Source organism: Podarcis erhardii (genome assembly GCF_964252035.2).
Source record: "Podarcis erhardii genome assembly, chromosome: 6".
Lineage (NCBI taxonomy): Eukaryota > Metazoa > Chordata > Lepidosauria > Squamata > Lacertidae > Podarcis > Podarcis erhardii.
In genome coordinates, this window is record NC_138510.1 from 73531503 (window position 1) to 73542747 (window position 11245).

At 42.2% G+C, this 11245-nt stretch overlaps 1 long non-coding RNA gene across 1 annotated transcript in view; it reads left to right on the forward strand.

The window, feature by feature from the left end:
- The window catches only part of LOC309344073, a 30743-nt gene extending 19498 nt beyond the window's left edge, over positions 1–11245 (forward strand). Inside the window, exons 2-3 of the long non-coding RNA XR_014157604.1 lie at positions 719–838; positions 10439–11245. This is a non-coding gene — a long non-coding RNA (uncharacterized lncRNA). The remainder of the gene's footprint in view (positions 1–718; positions 839–10438) is intronic.

The following is an 11245-nucleotide window of genomic DNA, read 5'->3' on the forward strand; positions in this document are numbered from 1 at the left end:
AACATTAAACGCCACCATTCCCCCAAAGAGACAATCCTACAAACCCAGTGCTTTTTTTGTGATGCTACTCACCAATGTAGAGTACCATCACTTAGCATTTTGCTGTTGGGTTATTGGGTTGTTCTTGTTTTTTATTTTGATTATGTATTCTGTGTTTTTATATTGTGACTTTATCTTGGGAACCACCCTGGTGGAATCTACACACATACTAAAAAAATGCTGTGAAAACGCTTTTTTAAAAAAAAGTTTTGAAAAATACATTGAATTTTGCATAGCTCAGTTTCGCCATCTAGTGTCACATTTGTATATTGCACTTTACAACACATTTAAAACATTCTATTTGCGGCTGTATAGCTGATTCCCCTGAAACCTGCAGATATAGGTTGGTAAACAAATTTAATAAATAATAATGATATTTTTTTCTGGGATGCACAGCACTTTTATCAAGATATGAGTACTAGCATCTCGTTCCTTACCCACCCCCCCAAAAAACCTCTCCCTGGGGCTAAACAAACTACCTCGACTTTTAAATGTGGAATAGCTAATCTTCCAAGGGATAGCTCAGTCGGCAGAGCCTGAGATTCTTAATCTCAGGGTTGTGGGTCGAGCCCCATGTTGGGCAAAGATTCCTGCATTGCAGGGGGCTGGACTAGGTGACCCACGTGGTCCCTTCCAACTCTACTATTCTATGATTCTGTGAGTATTTGCCTCCCTGCAGATCTGCAGAAAGGGTTGCCCAGGAGCCACACGTGAGCTACTGAGCAAGCCGGCACTACTTTTAGGCAGCGTGAGACAGCCACTGCAATCGGCTGATCTGTGGAGGTGTCCTAACCGAACAGTATTCGTATTCGTATTTGTAAAACCTTTTATTGGCATCACATACAACATCCAAAACAAATCAAATCAATACAGAATTACCACTTCCCGAGTGGCACAAAACATTTGCTAAAAGAAAGGAGGCAGAGCAGTCTGTCGTCACATCTCTTGGTCTCCAGGGAGATCAGACGTCTGCAGTGTATTTTGACGACAAAAAACCAAATAGAGACATTTAGCCACTAACGTGGTGAGCTCCTGATCATTCCCCAGTAATAGAAATTGTATGACCTTTGACTCTGGTTTCCATTTGGGGATACAGAGTTGATCTAGAAATTGCTTGCGGAGATAAGCATATAGTTTACAATTGAGAACCGTATGTGTAAGGGTTTCTACCAGGTGGTCTTCACATGGGCAAGTTCTTTCTCCTTCCACCCTGCCTGGGAACCTTCCGCAAAGGAGGTTTGATGGGTTTGAATTAAACCTGGCCAGCGAAAATGCCCTTCTTTCTTGAGGGTTAAGCAGAAATTCAAGGTAATCATGGTTAGTTTCATGGGCCCAAGAAAGTTGAAAATAAAGAGGGGAACATGTTTTCTCTGATGCTACTGTTAGTTCTTGGCGTCCAATATCCCACAACCTAGTTTTTATTATAGCATTTGCAGATGGTAGGGACATTGATCGCAAATGTTCCATTGACAGCCCGAGTTGCTGTACCTTCTTGTTAAACTGTTGTAGGTAACCGAACAGTAAGTTGTTCATCATTTTACTATTGTTGTATTTTTAATGACAGGAAAAACACACAAAAGGTACTTGTGGGGTTTCTGCCTCAGGTACCGAAACAACACGATCCGCTTGAATACTATCCACCTTGGCATGGAGGGAATAGGCCATTTGCTACTCAGGCAGCAAAAAACCTTGGACCAACTCTGTACAGGGTTAAGCTGGCCGCAGTTCACCGAAAACCAAGCTTCGCTTAGCACGTGGGTCATTCTTGCATTACTCTTTGTCTGCTCAAAGGGCCATGGGTCCTACCTTAGAGTACTCTGTTTGAAGCTGTATTCTATTTGAAGTCCAGTCTGAGGCTGGTTCAAAGAGAAGACCAGGAGTATTAATAGGGAGCACCTTGACAGCAGACTTAGATGGCTACAACCTTCCCAATCCCCACTATGGAGAGATGCATTGCATTTATATTGCAGTAAATTATTTCAACATTTGCATCAGTTTGTCTTTGTATGTGCATGTATTGGAAGACAGTGGTACCTTAGTTCTCAAACTTAATCCCTTCCAGAATTCCGTTGCAAAACCAAAGCGTTCCAAAACCATGGCACGCTTTCCGATAGAAAGTAATGCAAAATGGATTAATCAGTTCCAGACTTTTAAAAACAACCCCTAAAACAGCAATTTAATGTGGATTGTACTATCTAATGAGACCATTGAAAATGAAAGCAATAAACAATGTACTGCAGTCACACAATCAATCAATCAATCAATCAATCAGTAGCTGAACTGGGCTCCACACAGTCACAAAAAAACAAAAAGAGCCACAAAAACAAAAAAGCAAAATAAATAGCAAAAACAGACACACTCAAAACGGAATTGCGGCACTCAGAACGGAAGCGTAACATTCAAAACGGAGCACGTTCGCAAACCAGAACACTTACTTCCAGGTTTGCAGTGTTTGGGTTCCAAGTTGTTTGAGTGCCAAGGCGTTTGAGAACCAAGGTACCACTCTATGCAGATTTATACAAATATCTGCACTCTTTTTCAGTGATGGATCCCCCCCTTTTTTTTCCTTTTTGTAAGTAGCCACCGCCTCCCCATTGTCCAAAAAGGATGCAAACCTAATCCCACCCTCCCATTTCATATCCCTTCTGCCCTGCCAGAGCGATATAAATTGGTCTCGTAGTGAAGGAGAGAGGCACAAAGTGTGCCATCAGCGATATTTCTTAAAGTGAACTCTCTCTGACAGTGCATTGTTTGAGAGTATTTTCAGATGAGTGTGCAGGCTCGGTGTCAGCTGCACAGTGGTGAGCTTTCCTTCGACACCCTTCCCCAAGTGTATTGCATAAATAAACAGAGTCTATTTGAACAAGACCAATGACAGCAAAATTGCTTGCTTGTCTCTAAAAAGACTCTAATAATGTGCACCAAGGGAGAAGGCCCATGGTTTGACAGACCTTCCCCCCATCCTCTTTCTGAAACATAAAAAAAATAAAAATAAAAATGAGGGGGAAAATTCCACCCAATTTGATAGCAAGGAGAAGGCAGTTTAAAGTACACCCTCGGCTAATTGCATCCAAAAGAGTTATAATAAAAGAAACTATTAAATTTATGAACTTTCTCTTTGAAATATTAAACATTCGACAACTGTCATGTAGTTAAAACGCTTCTTGAACAGTATAGCGGGGAAGTTTTAGAGGAGTCCCAGAAGAAAAGGACGCTTTGCAAATCATCATTTTACAACATAGGCAATACATTATTGTGGCTCAGTCACGGCAAGCAATTTCCCAGCAACAGTTTAGCAGGGGAACTTCTGCTAGAAGGGAATTACATTTTGTCAGTAACCTCTGGCAGAATCTAAAGAGTGCCTCATAATAATAATAATAATAATAATAATAATAATAATAATAATAAATTATTTATACCCCGCCCATCTGGCTGGGCTTCCCCAGCCACTCTGGGTGGCTTCCAGAAAAATATTAAAATACAGTAATACAGCAAACATTAAAAGCTTCCCTAAACAGGGCTGCCTTAAGATGTCTTCTAAAAGTCTGGTAGTTGTCGTTCTCTTTGACATCTGATGGGAAGGCGTTCCACAGGGAGGGCGCCACTACCGAGAAGGCCCTCTGCCTGGTTCCCTGTAACTTGGCTTCTCGCAGTGAGGGAACCGCCAGAAGGCCCTCGGCGCTGGACCTCAGTGTCCGGGCTGAACGATGGGGGTGGAGACGCTCCTTCAGATATACTGGACCAAGGCAATACTGGATACAACTGCAATAGCAATGCATGTTGACTTGAAAGTAAACCTCATTGAGTTTAGTGGGTCTTACTCCCAGGTAAGTGAAGACACCTCCACATAGGTGCATGAAGGCCTTGGCCATTTTAACTTCCAACTTCAGCATCGTGTTACACTGGACTTTCAGACGTGGCTTTACAAGGAACAGCAGTGGGGCAGCTGGCCTAAAAAAACTTCACTGTATTATTTACAGCCGATGCTGGGCTGGTGCAATTTTTCATCCAGCAGGGGCTTCCATTACACTTTGCAGCGCCATTGGGATTACAGAGGTGGGACTGTCGCAGCCATCTATTGGCAAGTGCCTGTGACATCAGTCACAAAAAACAAAATGGCAGCTAGCTTCCATATCCATGTCAGGTTTAGTGTACAACACACCATCTGCACTGTACTTTTAATGCATCATACCACTTTGAACAGCCATGGCTTCCCCCTCCCAAAGGATGCTGGGAACTATAGCTTGTTAAGGGTGCTGGTAGCTGTTAAAGATAAAGGTAAAGGGACCCCTGACCATTAGGTCCAGTCGTGGCCGACTCTGGGGTTGCAGCACTCATCTCACTTTATTGGCCGAGGGAGCCGGCGTACAGCTTCCAGGTCATGTGGCCAACATGACTACGCCGATTCTGGCGAACCAGAGCAGCGCACAGAAACGCTGTTTACCTTCCCACCGGAGCGGTACCTATTTATCTACTTGTACTTTGACGTGCTTTCGAACTGCTAGGTTGGCAGGAGCAGGGACTGAGCAACGGGAGCTCACCCCATCACGGGGATTCGAACCGCCGACCTTCTGATCAGCAAGTCCTAGACTCTGTGGCTTAACCCACAGCACCACCCACACCCCGTAGCTGTTAGGAGAACCTTATTCTCAGAATGGTTCAACAACCAATCCCTCTTCCCAGGGAACTCTGGGAACTGTAGCTCTCAACTGGGTTTTCTGTGGATCGCCTTTTGCTCTAATTCTGTGGTAAAATGTGGGCAAAATGTGGACAAAAAAACTGCTCAGACACAGAGTTTTAAACTCCAGACCTGCTCCTGGAAAGTGTGGCACAACTACGTAATACATCATCAGTCCTGGATAGGCCATCCAGGATGGCATTTCCAAAGGCTGCAGTACTATATCCACTTACTTGGGAGTAAGCCCCATTTTCTCTTTTCCCCTCTTTCCTATACTGTACTCATTCTCTTCACATCCATCATCCATTTCCTCTCTTCCGGCTTGTGGAGCATACGAAATCATGTGGAGTGCTGTGTTTTAAGAGATATTTAGCTCACTTCTCATTGATTATATGAGCGGAAAATACTGGAGTGCGGCTTTGACCTCGCGCCCTCCTCAATCAGTTTCTGCGCTTCAGTGTTTAGATAAAGAGAAATTAAGATGTGAAGCTGGCCTGCTGGGTCCTAAGACGGTGCAGGAACCAACCACTGTTTTTAAGAACAACAGTTCAATTCCTGGCACAGAATCTAGTGAGTGGATGACAAAATGGGGGATTATAGGCTGCATTATAGCTCCTAGCTGTGGGGAAGCTTACTTTGATATCACTTGAGTAAATAGCAGTCAAAAACCAAGAGGAATGGCTGGAAATAGAGAAGAAAAGGCAAGTTATTCTTAACAGGTTAATGTTCCTCCTCTTTTATTGAGTTCATATATATTATTTGTGATTGTTGTTGAAGTTGCCTTATTTTCCCTCTCTGTTTAATGATCGCCATCACATTTACACCCCAAGCAGCTCAGGGAAGTGGAGCCATCCCATTTCATCCTCACAACAATCTTTTTTGAGATAAAGGTTATGCCAAGAGATAAGGATTGGCCTAAGGTTGCCAACTGAGTTTTATTGTTGAATGGGAATTCAAACCCAGTACTCTCTTGCCCAAGTCCAATACTCTCACCACTACGTCGTACTTGATTGTAAAGATCAAGAAGCATCCTTTGCGCTAGAGACCTTAGAAATACTCTGCAGTTTTGCATCGACTTCCAGTTCGGCAAATACAATGCAGGAGCCAGTAAATGGCATTACAAAGTTTCGTTTTCCCGAGGCTCAGTCTGGAAACTCACCAATAAGTGCAACTGCACTCCTGAAATTCTTCTTAGGTACGGTTCGTTGCTGTGCTCTGTAAGGAACTAAACTGTAGGGAGAGAAAGAACATCTCAAGAGTTAGCACAGTACTGTAGCTGTACATTTGTAAATGGCTATTAACAAAAGTGTCGTAAGTTTCTGGTGCTCCTTCCCATCTCTCTCTAAAAACGAAAGATCCTTCAGAGGTTTTCCTGAACCTTCCTCTTCTCAAGAACCGAGAGAGCAAGGGCATAGTGTATGTTGAAGCAAGTCTAATAGATGGCGTGTATGAGACTAAACTTTCAGAACCACAATCTGCTAAAGTGGTACACTCAAACTAGAAGGATGAGGTGGATCTGAAGTTTTGGGACAGGAGACTCGGACACAGAGACATCAATGCCATAATGGACCTACAAAGGAGAGAGCTTGCAGGAAGAACACAGGTAACACAGAAAATGTGTAAGCTGCGTCACTGAGAAAGCTGTTAAAGCTTCATTTCCTCCTTGAGCGCAGGCTATTCCTCTTCTTCTCCTCCGATGCTGATGCCAGGAGTTTGGTCCTCTGCATCCTTTTCCTGTTCACGACCTCACACAACAGACTTCTGTGTGTGCAGCAGAACTTCTCTTGTCACCTCCATCTCTCTGCACACCCTCAAAACCAGCTTGAGGGGTGGGTACTTTGGGGTCATGGGTCACCTGATACATTTACAAATCACAAAGCACATCAAAGTGCAAGTAGATAAATAGGTATCGCTCTGGCGGGAAGGCTTGCATTAGGTTGCCATTCAAGGAGCTCAGATAGAGAAGAATGATGATGCCCTTCATCCAAAAATGATATCTTTCACCCAGGCTCTTAAACCCTTTCCTTCCAGTTAACAAAAGGGGCACTTCATCAGACACCAACTAGATGCATTTCTTAGAAATGTGACATGGTGCCGGCATTTTGACGTGTCAGTAGGCAACAGAACATATCCATTCAGTGAACTATGGTGTTTGCAATACAGAAGGGGATGATGAGTGCTGCCAGTTATTATGTTTGTCGTACACAATTGCCCTGTAGTCTTCTCTTCTGGATGCTAGCTTTGACTTGCGTACAAAGAGTTATTAGAGCAGTCCAGAGGAGCGTCACTTACCTGGACTTGTTACTCCTGGATTGTAATGTCTGTTAGGGAACGTTGAGCTCTTACAAGGCATGCCTCTGTTTCCACTGAGAGGTGCGCTGGGATCTCTAGGAAGGGGACAGGGGGCTTGCAGGTTACCTAAGATGCTTTCTGCGGGACGCAGGTGGCGCTGTGGGTTAAACCACAGAGCCTAGGACTTGCTGATCAGAAGGTTGGCGGTTCAAATCCCCGTGACGGGGTGAGCTCCCATTGCTCGGTCCCTGCTCCTGCCAACCTAGCAGTTCGAAAGCACGTCAAAGTGCAAGTAGATAAATAGGTACCGCTCCGGCGGGAAGGTAAACGGCGTTTCCGTGCACTCCTCTGGTTCACCAGAAGCAGCTTAGTCATGCTGGCCACATGACCCGGAAGCTGTATGCCGGCTCCCTCGGCCAAGAAAGCGTGATGAGCGCCGCAACCCCAGAGTCGGCCACGACTGGACCTAATGGTCAGGGGTCCCTTTACCTTTTAACTCAGAAACGAGGTATCCATGCAATGTTGGATGATGCATTCCAGAGCAGAGTTGGTGGGTACATGAGGGAAAGAAAGGAAAAGGAAGTATCACTGCACAGTTGAATATCCACTCATGCAGGGTTGGATAGAACCCATCAGGTCCAGAGACTTAAAAGTCTTTAATTGCACTGTTGACTATTCTAGAGCATATTTATCCTTCAAGAGGGATCCTTCCTGTTTCTGTTGACAGTTCTAACACAATGAAGATTTTCATGTCCAGTTATTTTTTAAAAAAATAATATTTATTAAAAATTTTAAGGGTTACAAAAAACAAAAGTAAAAGTAATAACACCATATTAAACAAAAGCAAAACAACATATCACAATAAGGAAAAAAGAAGAAAAGAAAAAAAGAAAAAAAAACACAACTAATCTTCCCATAACTTATCTTTCATTTGCTTGTTTCCTTGACCTCCTCACACCTCCCTTTTTTGTATTCTAATTCGGTTAACTATTTCAGCAAATCCTTTCCATCTTTTCCAATTTTTGTTCTGTAATTTATCTCAATATGATGTAACTTTACTTTCCCTCCTTTCACCAATTAACAGTCTATTTTCCCCTAAACCCTTATAACATTTCTGCTAAAACCACATAACTTCATTCCAACATCCTTCTAACATTCATTAATTTTACAGTGTTTCTGTAAATAGTCTTTAAATTTCTTCCAATCTTCCTCCACCGACTCTTCTCCCTGGTCTCGGATTCTGCCAGTCATTTCCGCCAGTTGCATGTAGTCCATCACCTTCATCTGCCATTCTTCCCGGGTGGGTAGATCTTGTGTCTTCCAGTACTTTGCAATAAGTATTCTTGCTGCTGTTGTAGCATACATAAAGAAAGTTCTATCCTTCTTTGACACCAATTGGCCGACCATGCCCAGGAGAAAGGCCTCTGGTTTCTTCAGAAAGGTATATTTAAATACCTTTTTCATTTCATTATAGATCATCTCCCAGAAAGTCTTAATCCTTGGGCATGTCCACCAAAGGTGAAAGAATGTACCTTCGGTCTCTTTGCATTTCCAACATATATTTTCGGGCAAATGATAAATTTTTGCAAGCTTGACTGGTGTCATGTACCACCTGTAGATCATTTTCATTATATTCTCTCTTAAGGCATTACATGCCGTGAACTTCATACCTGTGGTCCATAACTGTTCCCAGTCAGCCATCATAATATTATGTCCAACATCTTGTGCCCATTTAATCATAGCAGATTTCACCGTTTCATCCTGAGTGTTCCATTTCAACAGCAAGTTATACATTCTTGACAAATTCTTAATTTTAGGATCTAGCAGTTCTGTTTCCAATTTTGATTTTTCCACCTGGAAGCCATTTTTTTTGTCCAAATTATATGCCTCCATTATCTGATAATAATGGAGCCAGTCTTGCACTCTATTTTTTAGCTTTTCAAAACTCTGCAGTTTTAATTTGTCTCCCTCTTGTTCCAAAATTTCCCAATATTTCGGCCAATTGGCTTCCATATTGAGCTTTTTCTGAGCCTTTGCTTCCATTGGTGACAACCACCTTGGGGTTTTATTTTCAAGCAAGTCCTTATATCTTGACCAGACATTAAACAATGCTTTTCTGACAATATGGTTTTTAAACGCTTTATGTGCTTTGACCTTATCATACCACAAATATGCATGCCACCCATATACATTGTTAAAACCTTCTAAGTCCAGCACGTCAGTGTTTTCAAGAAGCAGCCATTCTCTCAGCCAGCAAAAAGCGGCTGATTCATAATAAAGTTTTAAGTCTGGCAGGGCAAATCCACCTCTTTCTTTAGCATCAGTTAATATCTTAAATTTTATTTGAGGCTTCTTGCCCTGCCAGACAAATCTAAAAATATCTCTCTGCCACTTCTTGAAACAATCCATTTTATCCAAAATTTGCAATGTTTGAAGCAAAAACAGCATCCTTGGCAATACATTCATTTTTATCACAGCAATTCCGCCTAGCAATGATAGCTTCAGATTTGACCATATTTCTAGATCCTTTTTCACTTCCATCCAACATTTCTCATAATTATCCTTAAATAAATTCACGTTCTTGGCAGTCATATTTACCCCTAGGTATTTCACTTTCTTTACCAGTGTTAATCCTGTCTCCTTCTGAAACCTCTCTCTCTCAGTCACTTTTAGATTTTTCTCTAAAACCTTAGTTTTCATCTTATTCAACTTAAATCCCGCTACTTGTCCAAATTCTTGGATCAGTTCCAATACTCTTTTAGTACTAGATTCTGGCTCCTGTAATGTCGATACCAAATCATCAGCAAATGCTTTCAATTTGTACTGTTTAGCTCCGACTTGTATACCTTGATGTGAGGGCAATCTGGCTGCGACATCTGTCACCCCATTGATCACCAGGGTTGATTCGGCTGATCTGGCTGGCTAGGCGGGTGTCCCCTTCCTCCCTCACCGCTCCATGTGCGTCCCTCCCGAAGCTGCGCGCTCGGTGGAAGAGGATGACCGTCCCAGATAGAAGGAGTGTACCGTTCTTCGGTCAAGGGTATACGATAGCTGCGCTCCCCTGCTAGAACCTCCAAACAAGCAGTTACAACACTCTCTGACAGTACTAGCAGAGTTAAAAGGTTCAGGCATTTCCATTATAAATGCTCCTTTTAGGAGAGTGGAACTTGGCTGCTTAAAAAACATGCTGTAGGCTAAAACTCTCTCAACAAGGTCTCATTCCCAGAACACTCCTTATTTATTTACAGCATTTTTCATTATTTCAAAAAATCTCTCCAAGCACTTTTAACAATCAAGATTAGAATTTTCCAACCTTTCAGTGGGTGGCAAGTCACAAGGTGGGGCTTCCAAAAAGCAAAGATTCCTTCCCTCCATTACAGTTTTGGATTTTTTTTAAAAAAAAGGCTTTTATTTACTTTGCTCTCACAGATTACAGTTTACGGTGATTTGGTGAGCCTGACGTGAATAAGCAGTTCTTTCAAATCACCCGTATCTGCGTTTTCCAAATATTGGATTGCAACCCACAATGTGGTCACGAAGGAGTACAGCTGGCTCAACACTGTGCAAGAGGGAAAGAATGTTAAGTCTTTGGGAAAATATCAATAACTCAGTCAATACTAAAGTGGTCTTTATGATAACTAGATAAGAATACATGACACTCAGAACCAAATGCCAATAGGATAGACTGCCCTCGAGAAATATGTCAGAGCCAAAGAACCAAATAAAGAGGTGAAATATTTGGGTTATTATTTTTATTCCAACCCAATGCAATCTTCAACCAACTTTTGCAGGTGTTGGTAATATTTCAGTTTGAACAGGGTACCTGTGGTCCATCTACAAGTCTTTGGGTCTATTGTGTCATGTATTCTTCACCTGACGGATCTCATTCACCCTTAAAATTCTGGAAAACATTGCCCTGTTGTATGTTATCCCTGGGTTTAAAATGAAACGGAACGGGCTTTCATGTAGATTGTAAAGAATAATGTTTTGTGAAGGCCCAAACCCCTGTATTCAGTTACTTGGATGAGTAGTTCTTTGCAGAAGAATGGGTAGGAGGTACAAGACAAAATTGGTGATATCTGCACAAGATCAACTTTGCTATTGATATCAATGAAGCGCATTCTGTGTACTCTTTTAGGTGCCTGCTAAAAACATGATTGTTTAGACAAGTCTATCCAGATTGCTTGGAAAGTTGAGGTAATTTAAATCTGTTTTAGTATTTTAACTTTTGTATAC